Here is a 22,064-nt window from a genome sequence, read left to right as displayed (position 1 = left end):
CAAAATTCCCACAATAAAGTTAATAGAAACAACTACTAATAATATATATTATATATATCAACTACTAACAAACATACTTACTTCTACCATCACCACAGAATCATTATTCAGGTATTGCTTCAATTCAAACAACTCCTAGGGCTCAATCTCATTTGAATTATGTGCATTTTTTCATTCAATCTTACAGATTTGTAATGTAAAATTACATTCTCTCTTCTTCAATTTGAAACGTACTATATATAAATTTTGTACTAATTGTAATATGAATATTTTTTTATGTGTGCTGCTAATATCAATGTTGATACTGTTAACCTTTAAAGTTCATATTTTGAATTGATCTATGTGAGAAATTTTCATTGACAAAATTCATTGATGGGGTTTTCAGGGTTCTGTTAATTATCACCTTTTATTATATGATAGCAATGACAAACTAATAATATTAAGTTATTTCTCTCTTCTTCTTCTTCTTCAATTCTGCTATTTCTTCATATCTAAGTTATGAATTTTATCGTTCTTATTGATACCTTATTATATGCTTTTAGAGGGACTACTTTCAACCTCTTATTATACGATAGCATGATAAACTAATAATCATATTGGTGAGGTGTGTGGTTTTGCGATGTTGTGCAAGATGTTATGATTTCCTCTGGTAAGAAATTAAATTAAATTTTTTTTGACTTTTTTATTTCGTTTCAAGTGATTTACTTTTTATTATTATTATTATTATTATTTTGATTTATTTCAGTATACAGTATACTTCAGTATTAATTCATATTTGTTTGTATTGATTGATATTTCTAAATAAACAATGTATTAGTTATCTTTTCACTTTCTTTAGAATGAATTATTTATTTTCTTAAGATTATTATTTTAAAAGTTCTCACATTCATCACATGTGCTCTTATACTAGTACTCTTAAAAATACTTGAACCTTCTTTCTTCTATTTTCTATTTTGAAAAAAAAAAAGATATATAATTCGCAAATTTGACAAGAGACCTAAAAAAGGAAGAAAACTAAATAAAAAAATAAAAAAAAGGAAGAAAAAGGAAAAAATAAAAATAAAAAGGAAGAAAAGAAGAAAAGAGAAAACCGGTGCAATGTTCAAATTGTTATTTGGTGCGCTTTTGGAGTTTGAAATTGAGGTGAATTAAAAAGGAGAGGAAGACATTTGATGTTTTTGACAAATTTTTGGCCAGTCATACACAGGAGGGGATCTGTTAAGTTTTAACCAACCATCTAGTTATTGATTTAGTATCTAAGCATACTCAACTAGCACTAGAAATAAGGCTTATTTGTGCCTAAATAATGGTCCACAATTTACACTTCTAAGTGGTCGTCCACACTTATTATTCCTGTAGCTTTGTTCCTGCAGCAGCACTTGAAGAGTCATGAACAATATAGAACACTATGTTTACTTAATGAGACACGGTGTTGGAAAGTAGCCTGCATACAATCTAACATAACATTGGCAAGTAGCCTGCATACAATATAACAAAAACTACTAGATAGAAATGTCTCACATATGACATAATTCCTCTGATCTATCCTTGAATTTCTAAGCCTGCATACAATCTTAACAACAACTACTGGACAGAAATGCAAACTTCTAAGCCTGCATAAAATCTTAATCTGAGTTATCCTTTGAGGGGTTATTTTCTTCCTTCTGCTCAATCCCCTCCTTGGAGGGGTTATTTTCTTCCGTGAATTTCTTCTGCTCCATCTTGTACCAGGTACCATGTATGTCTTTATAAGCAATCGCCTCCACATCTAGCTCATCCACATCTATTTTATTCATTGCACAACTTGCTAGGTAATCAGCTAAATAGTTCCGCGCACGATTTTCAAATATAATTACGCAATTATCGAACTTAGCTTTTATGTCCAGAATCGCCCTGCATCAAATCATCTGTTATGTTAGAATTAGAGAACATAAGAGAGCATAAGAAAAAGTAAAGTAAACCATGGTATTTGCTTACTCTGAGATCCAACTGTAGTACCAATTCTTAGTATTTGGTTCAATAGCATTTAAGTTGCCAACCAGGCCTTCATTGTCAGAAACCATAACGACATTTTGATATCCTCTAGCATATGCCCACAAAATCCCCTTTAACATGGCCCAAGCTTCACATTCATATATGGTAGATATAGAATCCAGTTCTCCACAGTCCTTGTCATCAATAAAGCCAATCCAGTTCTCCATAGTCCTTGTCATCAATAAAGCCTAAAGAGTTCCACGCGACACAGCCCCAGCCAGCATCACCAGTTTCTCCATCTCCACGGTGGCCTGAAAGACACATCCACTTGAACCTTCATGAAATCCTCTTTAGGGGGGTCTCCAACGGAAGGCCTTAACGGGATCCTTTAAAAGCCAAATAGGCACGTCAACAACAACAATCGGGTAATTATGTAGGCATTCTAAAATGCCGTCCCTCGTATAGGAATCGTTAGCTATGTACCACCACTCCATGAATTCGGTGATAGACATGAAGAGCCAAACATTTCGCAGCTTAGGGAGCAAAAAGTTAGTTTCTCTCTTCAATTTTTGCATATGCGCCAGCAGATTTGACTCTATCCTTAATTCCCTCGTTCAAAAACTTATCTCGGAGCTGAAGCACCGTCCTTCAAAGAGCCCATCACCACTGGATGAGCTGAAGTACCGTCCTTCAAAGAGCCTTAAGCATCCTGAAATAAATAACTTGAATAGTAAAAACTACAAAAAGCCAAGCACAATATCTAAAAATGAAATGCACATTTATGGAGCATTAAGTCTACCTGGTGGTGGTCATATGCACGAACGGTTTCTAAATTGCCAATTATTTTGCCCGTACGAACATCATGAAGTATAGAAGTTTAAATCTGATATAGATACGCGCGCGCGCGCGTGAAGATTGTAGCACAACAGGGCTGAAGGAACAAGTGTGTAACTAGTGGCATTGAACAAAAAGGGCTGAAGGTGCACGTGTGTAGCTTACTTATTGAACAAACAGGACACCACACTTCCAACATAAGGGTTCCAATTTTAGGTTGAATCACTATATATATATATATATATATATATATATATATAAACATGGATATGATTGCAATTGGGTGACCCAACAGAGATTGTGTGCACACAGAAGATACAAACATTCATGTGTGTATAACAAGTGTTATGGGTTAGAAAACAGGGATATGATTGCAATTGGGTGACCCAACATCTATGTGTGTGTGTGTATATATATATAAACATATGTATGTGTAAGAATAAACACAGATTGTGTGTGTGATTTACATATACATACATATATATAAATTATAAGCGCCGAATATTGTATATTCAAGCGCCCTAAATTGCATTAGTTAAGTCTATCGTTTGATTATTTAAGTAAATTATCTTCATTTGTGTATATGTATATATTTTCAGGTCCATTTGCCAAAAAAGGAGCAAAATCAAGGCTTTGTGGAGTTTTGGCCATCAAAAGGCACAAGGCTGAATTTCTGTCAGCAGTGGATCCTGAACTTTGCTCGCCATTTTGACATTGAAAACTTGAGAACTGGACTTCCATCATAACATGACATATTTAGAGCTCTGAATCAGCTTTCCAAATCTTCAAGTGGTTCATCATTTGGAATTCGGAGTAGAGAGTTATGATCTTCTTATCATAGGTGCTCAGAACTGCTTGGCAGCAATGAATTTCTGCCTTGCTCTACAATTTCGACCAACCAAACTTGAGAATTGGATCTCCACCAAAACATAAAGTTTTTAGAGTTCTGAATTATCTTTCTAAATATTCAATCGGTTCATCATTCGGAGTTCAGAAAGCAAAGTTATGGCTGTTTTATCAAAGTAGGTCCGGGCGAATCAAAGCAAGCATGGAGCAATCTGCTCCATTTTCGAGTGCTCGAGGCCTTGCTTAGAGTGCTTGAATTTGGGGCAGAATTGCCTTCGGGAATTCTCATTTTGGCAGCCACTTGTGCATTGGTTTCCTCATTTTCGACTTACTTCTTTATGAGGTGGTTGGGGATGTTTTTGGAGGAGAGAGAGAGCTTTGTTGAAGGAGATAAGGCAAGGAAGGCCACACATATCAAGGACATTTTTTTTTTGCAAGATAGAGAAAAGGGAAGAGAGCAAGAAAAGAAGGGGTTCTTCAAGCTCTAAGAAGGTTGCACGAAAATGGCCATGAAGATGGAGCTTCTTCCTTCTTCTAGCTTGGCAATGGGTAACTAACTCCCTATCTAGGGAGGTGATGAAGCCCTACTTTGTAAGCATGTCTTAGTTTTGGTTTAATCTTGGGAAATATGTATATATATGGCACTTCCATGGTCTAGAGCTTGTATTTGATGTAATGAACATAAACTCTTATAAATGATCATGTTGAATATATTATCTTCTCTTAGAGTGTATGTTCTCATGGTTGTATTGCTTTCATTTCCATAGTGACAATGGAAACAAGATTGTGAAAGTGTTTTTATTGGCATGTATTTGAGAATCTTGTTAATCCATAGCTTAGGGTCCCCCTTTGATGGATTTATTCTTGATTCTTAGCTCCATGTGCTATCACCATAGTTATTGAGGGGTTTGATAGTCCCTAGCTTAATGAATATGTGAAGCTACAATTTCATTTAGGTAGTCAAGCATGTATAACTTTGAGGGATTATGCTTAAATCTTGATTCTATGAAATTCTTGGAGATAGTGTAGTAATTTTGTATTGCTACATATCATTGTCATATATCTAATTTGTTTCCCAAGTTAACCACATACTAGCATGTTAATAGAGTAGGTAGTGGATTCATCTCCCTAGTCTTTTCTACTTGTATCTCACTTCTTTACATTCCTTGTAATCTACTAGTTTATGCATCTTTACATTTCTAGTTTAGTGACAAACAAACAAACCCTTATCATTCTAAGAATGATTCTAGACATTTAGGTTGCCTTAGACTAGCGCAGTCCCAGTGGTTCGACTTACCCGACCAATAGCCCTATTTTACAATGATTCGTGCTATTGCGAAGGTTGATGTATAATTGATCAACCGATCAATTTTTGGCGCCGTTGCCGGGGACTGCAAACGGTTTAGCAACCAAAGTTTAGGGTTAAATTTAGTTTGATTGTGAACACTGTGTTTTGTGAATATTTCTTGTGTGTTTTAACCGTCTTTGTGTTGTAAGTGAGATCCTAGGGACTCGAAGCTCGCCGTGGGAATGCTAGCAAATTGTGAGTCTAGAGGACCCTAGGTAAGTCTCGTGACTTCTAGTTTCGAATTGTGGATATTGTGCATGTGTTAAGCTTAGAAGTAGTTAAATTGCAAGCCCTTGTCGAGGCTATTTCAATTGTGTATTTTTGATTCCAAGCATCGGTCCTTGTCGTGGCCATTTTAATTTTTGTCTTGATAATTGAGGAGAAAGGGATTGTATGTGGAGTTGATGATAACGAATTGTTGTGTTGATTATGTTGTGTGTTGTTGATGTTTAACTCCTAGATGGAGAATAATTATCTCCCAACTCAATTCTACACACTACATGCGTTTTGTGCTTTTTGCTCTAGTAATACACATCATACAAGAGATTGTCTTCCAACGAGACAATTCTCGGATTTTTATCTAGAGCAACCAAATGCAAATTTCTCTGAACCGGGTAGTGATCCATACTTCAATGGTTATAACTCGGGTTCAGGAGATCATCAAAACTTCTTGTGGCATGACATAGGAAATTCAGCCCCACAATCTCTTGGGCAACATTTTCACTCCAATTTTCAACCCAATGATCATTATTTCCAGCCCTCTTCTTCTCTTTTTCTACCGTCTCCATTGGATGAGTTAATAGCTGCCAACGAACAAATGATAGAGTCTATGCATACGCAAATGATGGAGTCCAACAAGCAACTGTTGGATGACATTGTTAGCATGCAATCCACCGCCTATTCTCATTCCCAATCTAGAGTTGATTTAGATGACCAAATAGCCCAAATTCAACAAATGGTTGATGTTCTAAATCAGGAAAAGGAAGAAGAATTTCCAATTGAACTTGTGGTCAATCCAAAAGAGAATTCTATGAATGATGAGTTTACTTCTAGTAATTTTCATCACGAGAATGTTCAAGTGGTTACCGCATGTGAAAATGAAGAAATAGTGGGTGAAGATCAAATTGTCGCCACACAAAAAATTGAAGAAATTGTGGTTCAAAATGAGGAAATTAATGATGATGAGATTGTATCCTATAAAAATCCAGCACAGCCCCTACATAATCCCTTGCTTGATGCACCTCCTTTAATGGAGGATCCTCTAAAAACATGCTTAGCTCATTTTAATTATGAGGATTTTGATGTTGCCAATTCTGTTTGCGAGGTCAATTCTTTGCTTGATATTCCTCCTATTCATTCTCTTCCTTTGTCAACATCAAATGTATCTCTTTCTTGGGAGCTTGCATCTCATCCCATTCCCTCACTTGAGTTATCTCAAACTGTTAAGCCCGAACCACCGGATAAGTGTGGGGAGGATGTTGAAAGTTTGAAGGACAATTCTCCGGGCATTCCCGTGCTAAATATGATTTTTCAAAAACCTTTGCTAGGTGTGCCCTCACTTAATCCATCTTCCCATAATCCAAATCAGCCCCATAATCCAAAATTCTTCATTGAGGATGAAGAGTGGATAGAGGTCTTTCCATTACCTCTTTCCAACTTTTGTCTTCAAGCTCTTTTTCTTCCGCTTCCAAAAGAACTTTCTTATTTAGGGAAGCTTGAATCTCTTGAGAGACATGGTATAGGGTGATGAGGACTAACCTGATCTCGGTGCGTCTAGCTATCGACGCTAAATTTAGCACTCATAGGAAGCAATTCTTTCAATTTCCAAGCTTCCCTCCTTTCAATTGCCTGAGCCTTGAAATTTTCTAGGAAATGGTTTCGAAAAGCCAAAAATTTGATTTTTTTTTTGGAATGCTCTTCAGTTGTGTTCCACAATTTTAGACCGGCTTTTTAGACCTTCTCAACTCTTGTTTTCATTCCCGGAAGTTTCTGGCTTTATCAGGCAATTTTCTCGGACTTTCGACATGGCACTCACATGCATAACCTCTCATCTTCAATGCTTTGTTGAAATGTTCTTAATCTCATTCATGCATTGAAGAGATGTTCCAAAGCTTAAAAATTTTCTCAAAATCATTCATGCATTGTGTGAGGTTTCAAAAGTTGAGAAATCTTCTTGAAATCATCCATGCACTCATTGAAATTTTTTTTTTTTTTTTTGCACAATTTGAAATTTTTTCTAAATTTTCCATGCATTGCAATGAAGTGCAGAGTTTGACAATTTTCCCTCTTTGCATTAGAATGGATTGAAGTTCAAAAGTTTGAGAATTACCCATGCATTAGAAAGAAGTTGAAAAGTTTTCAAAATTTTTTCTAAAAATCCATCCATGCATTGGATTGGAATAATATGCAAAGTTTCAAATTTTCCATGCATGGCTTAAATTTAGGACTGACATGCAAATTTTCAAAAATTCTCTATGCATAAAAATTTCCTTTTTGCAAATTCCATCCAGTTTGCATAAGGTTGCAATGTTTTGAAGCTTGAAAATTTCATTTTTGCAAATTCCATCCAGTTTGCATAAGGTTGCAATGTTTTAAGCTTGAAAATTTCATTTTTGAGAATTCCATCTAGTTTGCATAATGTTGCTCACATTGCAAATTTAATTTCCATGTTGCCTAATGTTGCTCACTGTCTTTATTTCGTGCACTCTATTACCAAGCTTCAAGTGCTCGCTGCTGCCATCCAATTTCAACCCAACATCCCGTGGCTACTGTCCTCATCTCGAGCACCCGAATTCCCATTTCGAGTGCTCGAGCCTCCAAACCAAAAATTCAGCATGCTTGAAACTTCCACAACAAATTTCCGAGGCTTCTGCTTATTTTTGGAGCACTCGAAGCCACATTTCGAGTGCTCGAAATCCTAACCAATCTCATCATCTCCAGCAACCATGCATCGTTCTACACCCCAACACCATCCCAATTCTCTCACAACCCACAGCAACCAACCTCACCCCATGCACATGCCAACCCCTCGGCATCTCTCTCCACACATCAACCAGCCAACACCATTCCCTCAACCCCCATTTCCTGCAACCTACCCAAACCATCCCTCTCAAACCAACCAACCTCACCCCTTACTCCTCTTAGCAGCCATCAACTTCTCCTCCATGCAACCAATCCAAACTCACCCTCCCTCCAACCATGCATGCATGCCAAAAAAAATGATAAAAAAAAAAAAAAAAATTGTATAGATTTTTGTTTTTCTTTAACATGCATATTTGTATTCTTATTTATGTTTTGATTTTTCTTATGAGACCTGTGCTTTCACTTGTGTATAGTAGTTGTGTTTCGATAGGTTTTCCTGTCCAAGTTTGGGGGACGCAGTTGCGCACTCACATAGCTGAACATCCTCGCCTTCGTCACTCCACTTTGTATTATTGTTCTTTAACCCTCTCTGTTCTTATTTTCATTCACTTGTCTTCACACATTGAGGACAATGTGCCATTCAAGTTTGGGGGTATAGTGTACGGTATTGTATATTGTAGAGTGTTTGCATTTGCTATTTTGTTTAAATAGATTTGTATAAAATTGAAAATTTTTAAAAAAATGGAAGCAATGATTTTGGAATTTTGGAATTTGTTGGAGATTAAAGCATGTGTTGAATACTTTGTGTATAGAGGTAAATGATAGTTTTGAATTGAGAAAAATCTGAAATGAACATATGGATTCAAAAAGGTTTGTATAAATGCTTCAATTAGATTATCTTCAAGTATCATTATCTTCCATGCTTCACAATGCACAGATGCACATTGGAAACTTAACTGTGAGGCATGCAACTTGATTGACCTTGACCTTGGCCTAGTTAATCTGATTTGATGAACCTAATGGATGAATACTTTTGGCATGAATCTAAAAAAAAAAAAAAAAAAAACTGAGAAAGAAAGAAAATAATGATCAGTTGACGTTTGTAACCTTTCCAACTCGAGTTATTAAGCCCTAGAAGTGTCTCTATACTTAGCACCCTAAAACCGTCTGGTTTGGGAGTTGTTGGCCTAACGCTTGTTACAGGGGTTGGTTAGAAAGCTTAAGGAACTTAAACATTGCACGGTCATTCAAAAAATAAACTGGTAATAAACATGGTTCGTTGGAGTTCGTAGCTTTTCCAACTTGAGCTATTAAGCCCTAGGAGTGTCTCTACACTTAGCACCCTCAAACCGTCTGGTTTGGGAGTTGTTGGCCTAACGCTTGCTACATAGGTTGGTTAGAAAGCTTAAAGGATTTCAGCATTGCACAACCATTCTATGTTTCACTTCTGAGTTACAATAAATTGTCAGCTTTGTTCTGTAATAAATTCATGCCTTAGGGACTTCATTTAAAAGAGAATTCAATGATTTGAAAACTTGTGCCTTGGAATTGGAAAAGAAAGTAAAAGCCGCATGTTGAGAATCCAATCCACTTTCACTGAAGCTTGAGATGATTTCTATTATAGATATGACAATTGAAGTATTTATATAGACTATGATACTAATGCATAAAAGTTGAAACTTGAATAACCATTTTGTTCTATCAATGCTTCATATACACAAGGTAGTCTTCATAATGATTCCATCTCCAGTGTTCTCTATATTCTAAGTTTTCAAATGAGCTTTGTGCATCTTTATGCACTATGTTTGATGTTTGTGGGTATCATTTCTGTTAAACCCTTACGAGACTTCACTCGTCCTCTAGGGATGCCTAGGGGTTTAAAAGGCTTGTTGTATATGCTAAATGCAACCGTTGCTCTCACGAAAGAGGAGATTTGTTGTCATTCCATTGAGTTTTCCATTTTGGTTTTGCTAAGGGACTAGCAAAATGTAAGTTTGGGGGTGTGATAAGCGCCGAATATTGTATATTCAAGCGCCCTAAATTGCATTAGTTAAGTCTATCGTTTGATTATTTAAGTAGATTATCTTCATTTGTGTGTATGTATATATTTTCAGGTCCATTTGCCAAAAAAGGAGCAAAATCAAGGCTTTGTGGAGTTTTGGCCATCGAAAGGCACAAGGCTAAATTTCTGTCAGCAGTGGATCCTGAACTTTGCTCGCCATTTTGACCTTGAAAACTTGAGAACTGGACTTCCATCATAACATGACATATTTAGAGCTCTGAATCAGCTTTCCAAATCTTCAAGGGGTTCATCATTCAGAGTTTGGAGCAGAGAGTTATGATCTTCTTATCATAGGTGCTCAGAACTGCCTGGCAGCAATGAATTTCTGCCCTGCTCTTCAATTTCGACTAACTAGACTTGAGAATTGGATCTCCACCAAAACATAAAGTTTTTAGAGCTCTGAATTAGATTTCTAAATCTTCAAACGGTTCATCATTCGGAGTTCGTAGTACAAAGTTATGGCTGTTTTACCAAAGTAGGTCCGGGCGAATCAAAGCAAGCATGGAGCAATCTGCTCCATTTTCGAGTGCTCGAGGCCTTGCTTAAAGTGCTCGAATTTGGGGCAGAATTGCCTTCGGGAATTCTCATTTTGGCAGCCACTTGTGTATTGGTTTCCTTATTTTCTACTTACTTCTTTATGAGGTGGTTGGGGATGTTTTTGGAGGAGAGAGAGAGCTTTGTTGAAGGAGATAAGGCAAGGAAGGCCACACATATCAAGGACATTTTTTTTTTGCAAGATAGAGAAAAGGGAAGAGAGCAAGAAAAGAAGGGGTTCTTCAAGCTCCAAGAAGGTTGCACGAAAATGGCCATGAAGATGGAGCTTCTTCCTTCTTCTAGCTTGGCAATGGGTAACTAACTCCCTATCTAGGGAGGTGATGAAGCCCTACTTTGTAAGCATGTCTTAGTTTTGGTTTAATCTTGGGAAATATGTATATATATGGCACTTCCATGGTCTAGAGCTTGTATTTAATGTAATGAACATAAACTCTTATAAATGATCATGTTGAATATATTATCTTCTCTTAGAGTGTATGTTCTCATGGTTGTATTGCTTTCATTTCCATAGTGACAATGGAAACAAGATTGTGAAAGTGTTTTTATTGGCATGTATTTGAGAATCTTGTTAATCCATAGCTTAGGGTCCCCCTTTGATGGATTTATTCTTGATTCTTAGCTCCATGTGCTATCACCATAGTTATTGAGGGGTTTGATAGTCCCTAGCTTAGTGAATATGTGAAGCTACAATTTCATTTAGGTAGTCAAGCATGTATAACTTTGAGGGATTATGCTTAAATCTTGATTCTATGAAATTCTTGGAGATAGTGTAGTAATTTTGTATTGCTACATATCATTGCCATATATCTAATTTGTTTCCCAAGTTAATCACATACTAGCATGTTAATAGAGTAGGTAGTGGATTCATCTCCCTAGTCTTTTCTACTTGTATCTCACTTCTTTACATTCCTTGCAATCTACTAGTTTATGCATCTTTACATTTCTAGTTTAGTGACAAACAAACAAACCCTTATTACCCCTTATCATTCTAAGAATGATTCTAGACATTTAGGTTGCCTTAGACTAGCGTAGTCCTAGTGGTTCGACTTACTCGACCAATAGCCCTATTTTACAATGATTCGTGCTATTGCGAAGGTTGATGTATAGTTGATCAACCGATCAATAAACATATATGGCAGAAGAAAAAGGAACACCACACCTGTTTAAAATATGTGTTAGCATATATATGATACCACAATTTATGGTATGACTTACCATAATAGTAGAGATTTGACTATGCTATAGAATATGCTTTAGAATAAGTTGTGATTTGTTTTTGATTTGATTTAGTTTCCTTTCTAGTAATATGAGCATGTACTCATTTTATCTATAAATACTAGAGCTGTGAATGAGTAATTCATATCATTCAAGCCTTTACGCAATTCTCTCATTTCTCTTCTTTTTATATATTTCTACTTGGTATCAGAGCCAACACCTTTCAGCAGCCTTGCTACTTGTGCGACAACTACCTTAGGCTATTTGTGACATCGTGTGACGTTGCCTACACATGTTTTTCTTAGTTGTTGTTTTGTGATCGAAAACAGGTATTTTTAAGTTTTACAATTTCTTTTTCACTCTTCTAGGGTTGGGTAAATTGGGATAGTTGGTTTCCAACACCTAGAAGGGCTTAGGTAAAAAAAAAAAAAAAAATCTACAAAGAGGTTCCGGATATTAAGAAGGAGGCTGTCTGGCTATATGTAAGCGGGCAATGCTCCTTAAAAAAGGAATGTATTTGGATTTTTCGGGAATGGCCTGAGGAGACATTGCTATTATTTATGGTCTAAGGAGACCCTTTGATTTATTAACAGAATTTGTGATGTTTTTGGAGTTTTTTTATTGTCGTATGATAGATTATGGCAGATTCAGGATCCTTGATTGTTAATTCTCTTGGCTCACGTTCTGTGGGTGGTGATGCCATTTTTTCCACCGACTCATTAGAAAATCCAGGACTTCAAATCACCACAGTGAAGTTGGGTGGTTCCAACTATTTGATTTGGGCACAGTCTGTCAAGATGTTCATTGGTGGCAAAGGCAAGATTGGTTATATTACTGGTTTTGAGAAAGAACTAGCTGAGTCAGAGAAGGCATATCCACAGTGGTTTGTAGATAACGCTATGGTTGTGTCTTGGCTAGTCAATTCGATGCAACCAAACATAGCTGTTAGCCATATGTTTATGAAGACTGCTAAGCAGATTTGGAATTCAGTTCAACGTACTTATTCTAGAGGCAGAATAATGCACGAATTTTCCAGCTGGGGCGAGATATCTCCAGGATTTCTCAGGGTGACTTGACAGTTTCAGGTTACATCGCCATGCTTTGTGCTATTTGGGAGGAGATGTCATATTATGATTCTTTCCACTCTTGGAAGGATCCAGATGATGCAGTTTTATATGCAGGAATTGTGGAGAAGAATCGAGTGTTTCAGTTTCTTGCCGGGTTGAACGACGAGTTTGAGTATGCTCGTGTTCATTTATTGGGCTTATCTTCATTCCCTACTCTTGAGGATGCATACTCCTATGTGTTGTCAGATGAGAGCCGCCGGACTCATCCATTAGGTGTTGCTTCTGTTGATCGTTCTGCTATGGCAGTTTGGGTTCCCAACCTTTCTAGAACTTCACCATCCCAGTCAGTTCAGAGCACTACCACCGGTCCTCCTCTGGGACGACAACGTGGACAGTGTGACCATTGCGGAAAAATTGGTCACATCAAATCTCGTTGTTACGCTCTACATGGACGTCCACCGCAACAGAAACAACAGCCTCGATCCTCTGCACATTCTGTTACACAACCAGTCTCATTGTCAACTCCTGACAATCCTACCTCTACATCTTCTACCACAGTTACCTTAACTCAAGCTGATTTGGACAAGTTCAAACAATTCTTCAACCAAATGGAGGCATCATCTCAGCCAACTTCCACTTATGCCCACTCAGGTACTATTGCGTTTGCACATAGTGTATCTACATCTTCAACACCATGGATCATTGATTCTGGTGCTTCAGATAATATGAGTGGTATGTCCTCACTCTTCCAATCTTATAGTATTTGCTCTGGCCAACGCAAGGTCCGCCTTGCGGATGGCTTTCCATCTTCCATTGCTGGGAAGGGTCACATATCAGTTACTCCTTCATTAACTTTGTCAAATACACTTCATGTTCCAAAGTTGACTACAAATCTTATTTCTATTAATAGTGTTACCAAACAATTAAATTGTAGTGTAACATTCTTTCCCTCTCATTGTATTTTTTAGGATCTAGTGTCGAAATGGACGATTGGCAGTGGGCGTGAAGTGGACGGTTTATACCTGTTGGATGCTCCTTTATCACCTCAAGCATATTCAGCTTCATTTTCTAATATTGTTTCATCTAATAAAGCCCAGCTTATGCGTTGACACATGCGTTTAGGACATATTTCTTTTGGTTATTTGAAACATTTGTTTCCTTCCTTATTTTGTAACGTGGCAGAGTCAGATTTATCCTGTGAAATATGTCATATAGCTAAACATGTTCGTTCCAATTATCCTGCTAGTAGTAATAAATCTGCTTTAACACCTTTTGATCTTGTTCATTCAGATGTGTGGGGTCCTTGCCCAGTTACTTTTAGTCTTAGATTTCGATATTTCGTGTTGTTCATTGATGATCATAGTCGTGTTACTTGGGTTTATCTAATGAAAACCAAAAATAAGGTATACACCATTTTTAAAAATTTTATGACAATGGTTCAGACTCAATATGGTCATACCATTAAAAAATTCAAATCTGACCAGGGTATAGAGTACACTTATGGGTAAGTACAACGATTATGTACAAAATTTGGGATTGAGCATCAGATAGCTAATGTTAAAACTCCTCAACAGAATGGTTGTTCTGAGAGAAAGAATTGCCACATCCTTGACTTAGCTAGAGCAATCTGCATTGGCATGAATGTTCCCCAGTCATTTTGGGGACATGCAATTCTTACCGCTGTTTACATTATTAATAGGACTCCTCCTAGGATTCTTAACTTTGCAGCCCCACTTTCAATCTTACATCCCAATTCATCTCTTTTTTTGATTCCTCCACGAGTCTTCGGGTGTGTGTGCATTGTTCAGCAGTTGGGGCAAACTCGTATAAAGCTTGACCCCAAGGCTTTGAAGTTTGTGTTTTTGGGCTATTCTCACTCTCAAAAAGGTTATAGGTGTTACCATCCTCCCAGTCGTCGGCGGTTTATATCCGTGGATGTTTATTTCTTTTAGCATACACCGTACTACAATGGTTCAATTGGTTCTCAGAGTGAATGGTTGGAATTTTTCCTTTTTCACAGGTTTATAGCCGGCGACAACAGGTACAAGCTTCTACTCCTACAATCGACTACCCTATTCCTTCGGCACCAGCTCCGCCTTCTCAAGCTATTGTTTCGCTTGATGATCACCCCATTGCTCTCCAAAAGGGTAAACGTTCTTGTACTTACCCTATTTCTAATTTCGTTTTTGATTATGCTCTTACCCTCCTATCGGAGTTTTCTTGTTTCTGTTGCCTTGGTTCCTATTCCTTCTAGTGTTGCAGATGCACTAACACAACCTAAATGGCGTGATGCTATGACAGAAGAACTACAAGCACTTGAGAAAAATCAGACTTGGGACATGGTTTCGCTTCCTATTGGACGAAAGGCTGTCAGTTGTCGTTGGGTGTTTACAGTTAATCATAATCCAGATGGGTCAGTTGCTCAGTACAAGGCCCGATTGGTTGCCAAGGGTTATGCTCAGACTTATGGCATAGATTATCAGGAGACTTTTGCTCTTGTTGCCAAGATGAATACCATCCGTGTATTATTTTCCGTTGCTACAATTCGATCTTGGCCTCTATTTCAGTTAGATGTCAAGAATACCTTTTCTCAATGGTGATTTGCAGGAGGAGGTGTACATGGTTCCTCCTCCGGGCTTTCGTTCTCCTGCTCATTCTGGTATGGTATGTCGTCTTCGTCGTTCTCTGCATGGCCTTAAGTAGTTTCCTCGAGCTTGGTCCGATCACTTTGGCACTATTATGCTCAAGTTTGGTTTCTATCAAAGTGCAGCTAATCATACCTTGTTTTTACGTTATTCAGGCGGTAAGACAGTTGCTCTCATTGTGTATGTCGATGATATTGTTCTTACAGGCAATGATACTACTGGAATTGATGAGGTTAAGAGCTATCTTGGCCGTCAGTTTGAGATTAAGGATCTTGGTCCCCTACGATACTTCTTAGGCATTGAGGTGGCTCGCTCTAAGACTTGCATTTTCATCTCTCAACGCAAGTATGTTCTTGACTTACTTTCTGCTTCTGGTCAGCTTAGCGCTCGTCCTGCTGATACTCCGATTGAGCAAAATCATCGGTTGGCTGATTCTGAGGGGGAGTTGTTGTCAGATATTGGTTAGTATCAACGACTTGTGGGGAAGCTCATCTATTTATCCATGACTCGACCTGACATTGCTTATGCCGTGAGTGTCGTGAGTTAATTCATGCACTCTCCTCGTGCCCCTCACCTTGATGCAGCTATTCGGATCCTTCACTACTTAAAAGGGTGTCCAGGCCGTGGTATTTTGTTTACCAATCATGGTCACTTACGTGTCGAGGCTTGGACAGATGTTGATTATGCAGGATCAATTTCAGATAGGAGGTCTACTTCAGGTTATTGTACCACTATTGGTGGTAACTCGGTTACTTGGCGTAGTAAGAAGTAAGATGTTGTCTCTCGATCTAATACAGAGGTAGAGTATAGGGCTATGGCTCTTGGGGTAGGCGAGTTGCTTTGGCTGAAAACCTTGATGACAAACTTGTGCCTTCCAGTGTCGCTTCCAGTCTCACTCTACTGCGACAACAAGTCTGCCATTAGCATAGCAGCAAATCCCGTTAGACTAAGCATATAGAGGCGGACCGTCACTTCATTTGAGAAAAAATCATCTCTGGTCAAATTTGCATTCCATTTGTCACAAGCTCTAAGCAGCTTGCAGACATTCTTACAAAGGGCATCAACAAGATTGTGTTTGAGAATGCATTGTCCAAGTTGGGCGTTTCAGATATCCACGCACCAACTTGAGGGGGAGTGTTAGCACATATGATACCACGATTTATGGTATAACTTACTATAATAGCAGAGATTTGAGTGTTAGTATATATGATAGCACGATTTATGGTATGACTTACCATAATAGCAGAAATTTGACTATGCTATAGAATATGCCATAGAATATGCTTTAGAATAAGTTGTGATTTGATTTTGATTTGATTTAGTTTCCTTTCTGGTAATATGAGCATGTGCTCATTTTATCTATAAATACTAAAGCTGTGAATGGGTAATTCATATCATTCAAGCCTTTATGCAATTCTCTCATTTCTCTTCTTTTTATATATTTCTACTATATGTGTGTGTAAGAACTATGTGAGAAAAAACTAGGTCTGCAATTCACATTACTCAGCATATCTATTGTAATGCAGATCTATATATATCAATTGTGATAGATTGGTGATATATATATATATATATATATATATATACATATGATTGCAATTGGGCGACCCAACATCTGTGCGTGCGTGTGTGTGTGTGTGTGTAAACATATGTATATATGTAAGAATAAACACAGATTGTGTGTGTGATATACATATACATATACATACATACATATATATATATATATAAACATATATGGCAAAAGAAAAAGGAACACCACACCTATATAAAATATGTGTGTAAGAACTGTGTGAGAAAAAACTGGGTCGGCAATTCACATTACTCAGCATATCTATTGTGATGCAGATCTATATATATCAATTGTGATAGATTGGTGATATATATATATATAAATACATATGCATGCTACAAACAACTAGGGTTACTACAGCTGTATAATTGTGTGTGTTACTGTGTGTGGGTTGCATTGGGTGATATTACTGTCATACAGATCTATAAAGAATTATATTGTGATACAAACACTCATTGAAACAAAACTCACCAGGATTAGACCATAATACTTGAGATAAGGCCAGAGAAGCATCAACAAATTTTTCCCTGAAATGTAGAGATTTGAGCAAATCACGAAACATTTTCTCTGAGAAACTTCTACAGTGTCTTAATTCTGAATATAACCTTCACGACGTGTTATTCCCTTTATATATTTTAATTACAAACTAAAAAGACATATTTACCCTTCAATAATGAATCTTCTCTCTTTTTTTACCACCCCTCTAATAATTACTAAGGCAATATTAAAGCCCCCGCTGCTAGAAGAAGAACTTAACCACTACAGACCCATATCCTTTGTTCTTATGAGCACAGAAAGAAGCATTCACATTATATTTAAAACAACCTCACTTGGGAGTCTCCAACCATTAACATTTGCAGCACAGTAGAAGACTGAGAACAAGAAAAACCGGGAACCCAATAAGTCTTGCTTGTTTATATTCTAGCCATTGAGAAACAACTCTTATCAATAATATAATTTACCTCCAATTTTTCCTCTTTAAAAATCCAAGCAGTTTCTGCTTTCCAAAGGAACACCAAAAAAATCAGATTTATCAGTCTGCCCACTGCATAACTGATGCAAACTCTTTTACCAATGTATCCAACTTATAGAAGCGTACCAAGATATGTCAAGTCTAAGAGGACAATTCCCAAACCATGTTGCCTTTTTAATCTCAAAAACATGTGTACTAGAGTCTCAACCTCTATAACACATACTGGCCAGTAAGCATCCACAAACATTCCTCTCTTAAACAAATTACAAATCACAACCAAACTATCACGACAACATTTTCACAAAGATATATTGATTTTTTCCTTTGGGGAAGAGTGTATGACACTTCTCCGAAGGCCATTCTTAGTTGTCACTTCAACTGGAACTTGCCAAAAACCTCTGCTGCCAAGTGATAAGCAGATTTCACAGAAAATTTTCCATGTTTTTCTCTGGACCAGATCTTCACCTGCTGTAGTTCCAATGGGGATTTGAAGGATTCTCTCCACATCAATGTTATAATTTAATTGACACAACCATTTTTCCGTAGGTGTTGATTTCAATTTTTTAGATTGGATGGCAAAAACGAGCTTGAAAACCTTTAGCGTGAAGCCTGATTTATGAATGTGAACATAGGGGAAAAAAAATAGTGATTCCATCATATTTTGCACCTTCTTCAACACTGATTACTCTTTGAATCTATATTACCAATCTTATTAATCCTTCCTGTAAGTATGATGTGTATCTATTATCTTCAGGTTTTATAGCTTCATTATCTCTGCAGGATATGGATATGTGAACTGACCTTTCAATTTACTCATCTTTTGGTTAGTGTGGTACAAGAAATTGAGAAGACATGCGGATTAGTTGTTTGGATAATGGATTTAAGAGTGAAATGCTTGGATAGAAATGAGTTTCAGATCATAGCAGAGGCGAATGATGACCGTAGAGCTGGACCATGGATTTTACTGGGCTTTGAGAGCAACTCAATGGAGTTATATGTCACAATTGAGATCTACAATGTCATCAAAATGAGTTGTGATGGGGTAAGGGGTTCAATGATATTCTTCATCGAACTGAAAAAAGAGGAGGTAGAAACAGGTCTCAATGGACTTAGAAGAGTTTTCAGAGGCTAGTTGATAGTTGCAATCTAGAAGATATGGGGTACAGAGGATTTCCATTTACTTGGAATAATAATAGGGAAGGAACTGCAAACATTAAAGAGTGATTGGATAGAGCTTTAGTCTCTCATACTTTTTTTTTCTTCTTCCATAAGACATAATGCTTATGTCTGAAAACCTGAGATGAGAGAAATGATTCAAACCAGATCTAGCAGTTCTCAATTCAGCCTGAACCACCACAAGAAGATCTCCGCAAACAGAAGGTGTGCGAGATTCAAACCAGATATAGCAGCATCTTTACACACTCTAATCCCACCATATCTCACTTGAGCTTCCAAAAGAACAGAAAGATACTCAGTGATCATGGTGAATAGCAGAGGGGACAATGGACAGCCTTGTCAAAGACCTCACTTGTGTGTAGCGGGCAGCTCTTCTCTTAGATTCAAATCCAGTTTTTGCAAAGAAGAAAAATCAGTTTGTTTTGATGCTAGATGGGTTAAAGAAGATAGTTGTGAGAGGTCAGCTCAAATGCTTGGTCAGCAAATTGATTTACTCTTGTATATACTGTCTCTCATTCTGTTGTTATTAATGGATGTCCCCATTGATTTTTCAGACCCTCCAGAGGACTTAGACAATGGGATCCATTTTCCCATATTTATTTTTGCGTTGTGCTCAAAGGTTTTCAAGTGCTCTGCAAGATGCTGAAGCCAAAAAGTGGATTACTGGAATAAAGATTTGCAGAAGAGCACCTTCTACGGCTCATTTACTTTTGCAGATGATTCCATCTTCTTCTGCAAAGCCACAGAGAATGAAGTGAGGAACCTAAAGAAGGTCATTCAGTGGTATGAGGAAGCCTCTGGTCAGCTAGTTAATATGGAAAAAACTTCATTGTATTTCAGTAAAAAATACTGATGTTGATTTGAAGAACAGTTTGTGCTCTATGCTTGGCATTTCTCAAGCGGGACTGAAAGATAAGTATTTGGGGTTACCCACTACAATTGGTAGATCAAAAAGGGATGTTTTTCAACTCATTGAAATGAGAGTAAAGGATAAAATCATGGCTTGGAATAACAAGTGGTTATCGAAATCTGGAAAGGAGGTGCTTATAACGTATTTTGTCTGCCATTCCCACCTATGCAATGTCTTGCTTCAAACTGCCCAAGACTTTATTTCAGTGAGTTAAAAAAATGATTAGAAATTTTTGGTTGGTGGGGGGGATGGGTGTGTTTGTTGGCACAAAGGAAAAAAGATGTCATTGGTTGAAACGGGATGATCTTTTTGCAGCCAAGGATTTTGGAGGTATGGAATTTAGAAATTTTGAAGCATTCAACCTTGCTTTATTGGCCAAACAGTGTTGGAAGTGGGAAGTAATGATGGGGTGGGAGCGTTGGTTGGTACAAAGGAAAAAATATGTCATTGGTTGAAACGGGATGATCTTTGTGCAGCCAAGGATTTTGGAGGTATGGAATTTAGAAATTTTGAAGCATTCAACCTTGCTTTATTGGCCAAACAGTGTTGGGAGTGGGAAGTAATGATGGGGGTTATGTTACAAGCTTTTTAAGTCAAAGTATTTTCAAGGTTCTTTATTTATGGAAGTCAAACATGGTAGATGAGGTTCCTGGGCTTGGAAAAGTGTTTTATCTCCTAGGAAAGTCTTGTTTAGGGGCTTAAAGTGGAGGATATTTGATGGACAAAAGTTAACGTTTGGGAAGTTGGGTAGATTGTTTTGAGAATAAAGTTTGGGAAGATAGTTGGGTAGATTGTTTTGAGAATAAAATTCATACTCCTCCGAATCATCAACAGAGTTTTACTTTTGTGTTTCTGACCGTATTGCCATAAGTGTTGGAAAACTTCTAAAAGCTCATTTCCTTCCCATTGATGTGGAGAGAATCCTTCAAATCCCCATTGGAACCACAGCAGGTGAAGATCTGGTCCAGAGAAAAACATGGAAAATTTTCTGTGAAATCTGCTTATCACTTGGCAGCAGAGGTTTTTGGCAAGCTCTAGTTCAAGTGAACTAAAAATGGGCTTCAGAGAAGTGTCATACACTCTTCCCCAAAAGAAAAAATCAATATATCTTTGTGAAGATGTTGCCTCGATAGTTTGGTTGTGAATTGTAATTTAATTAAGAGAGGAATGTTTGTGGATGCTTACTGGCCAGTATGTGTTATAGAGGTTGAGACTCTAGTACACATGTTTTTGAGATAAAAAAGGCAACATGGTTTGGGAATTGTCCTCTTAGACTTGACATATCTTGGTACGCTTCTATAAGTTGGATATATTGGTAGAAGAGTTTGTATCAGTTATGCAGTGGGCAGTGATAAGCGCCGAATACTGTATATTCAAGCGCCCTAAATTGCATTAGTTAAGTCCGTTGTTTGTTTAATTCTGTAAATTATCTTCATTTGTGTGTTTTTATGCATTTTCAGGTTTAATTGCAAAAAGGGAGCAAAAATAAGTCCTTGTGGATTTTTGATCAACAATGTGCTCAAAAGCTGAATTTCTGGCAGCAGTGAAACCTGGACTTTGCTCGCCATTTTGACCTTCCAAACTCGAGAACTGGACTTCCCTCATAACTTGAAAGATTTAGATCTCTGAATTAGCTTTCTAAATCTTCAAACGGTTTGTCATTCGGAGCTCGGAGCAGAGAGTTATGGCCTTGTTACCAGAGGTGCGCAGAACTGCCTGGCAGCAATGAAATTCTGCCTTGATCTTCATTTTCGACCAACCATTCTTGAGAATTGGATCTCCACCAAAACATGAAATATTTAAACCTCTTAATTAGCTTTCCAAATTTTAAACGGTTCATCATTCGGAGTTCGGAGCGCAAAGTTATGGCCATTTCATCAAAGTAGGTTCGGGCGGAGCAAATGGAGAATAGGGCATTCTGCCCAATTTTCGAGTGCTCGAGGCCCTATTTCGAGCACTCGAAATTAGGGCAGAATTCTACACGACTCAGCCCACTTGTGCTCAGATTTTACCTACTTTGGAAG

The sequence above is a fragment of the Cornus florida genome, unplaced genomic scaffold, assembly GCF_030987335.1.
Source record: "Cornus florida cultivar Cherokee Brave unplaced genomic scaffold, ASM3098733v1 CherokeeBrave_3.0.0_Hap2_Chr10, whole genome shotgun sequence".
NCBI lineage: Eukaryota > Viridiplantae > Streptophyta > Magnoliopsida > Cornales > Cornaceae > Cornus > Cornus florida.
This window is presented reverse-complemented; position numbering follows the sequence as displayed.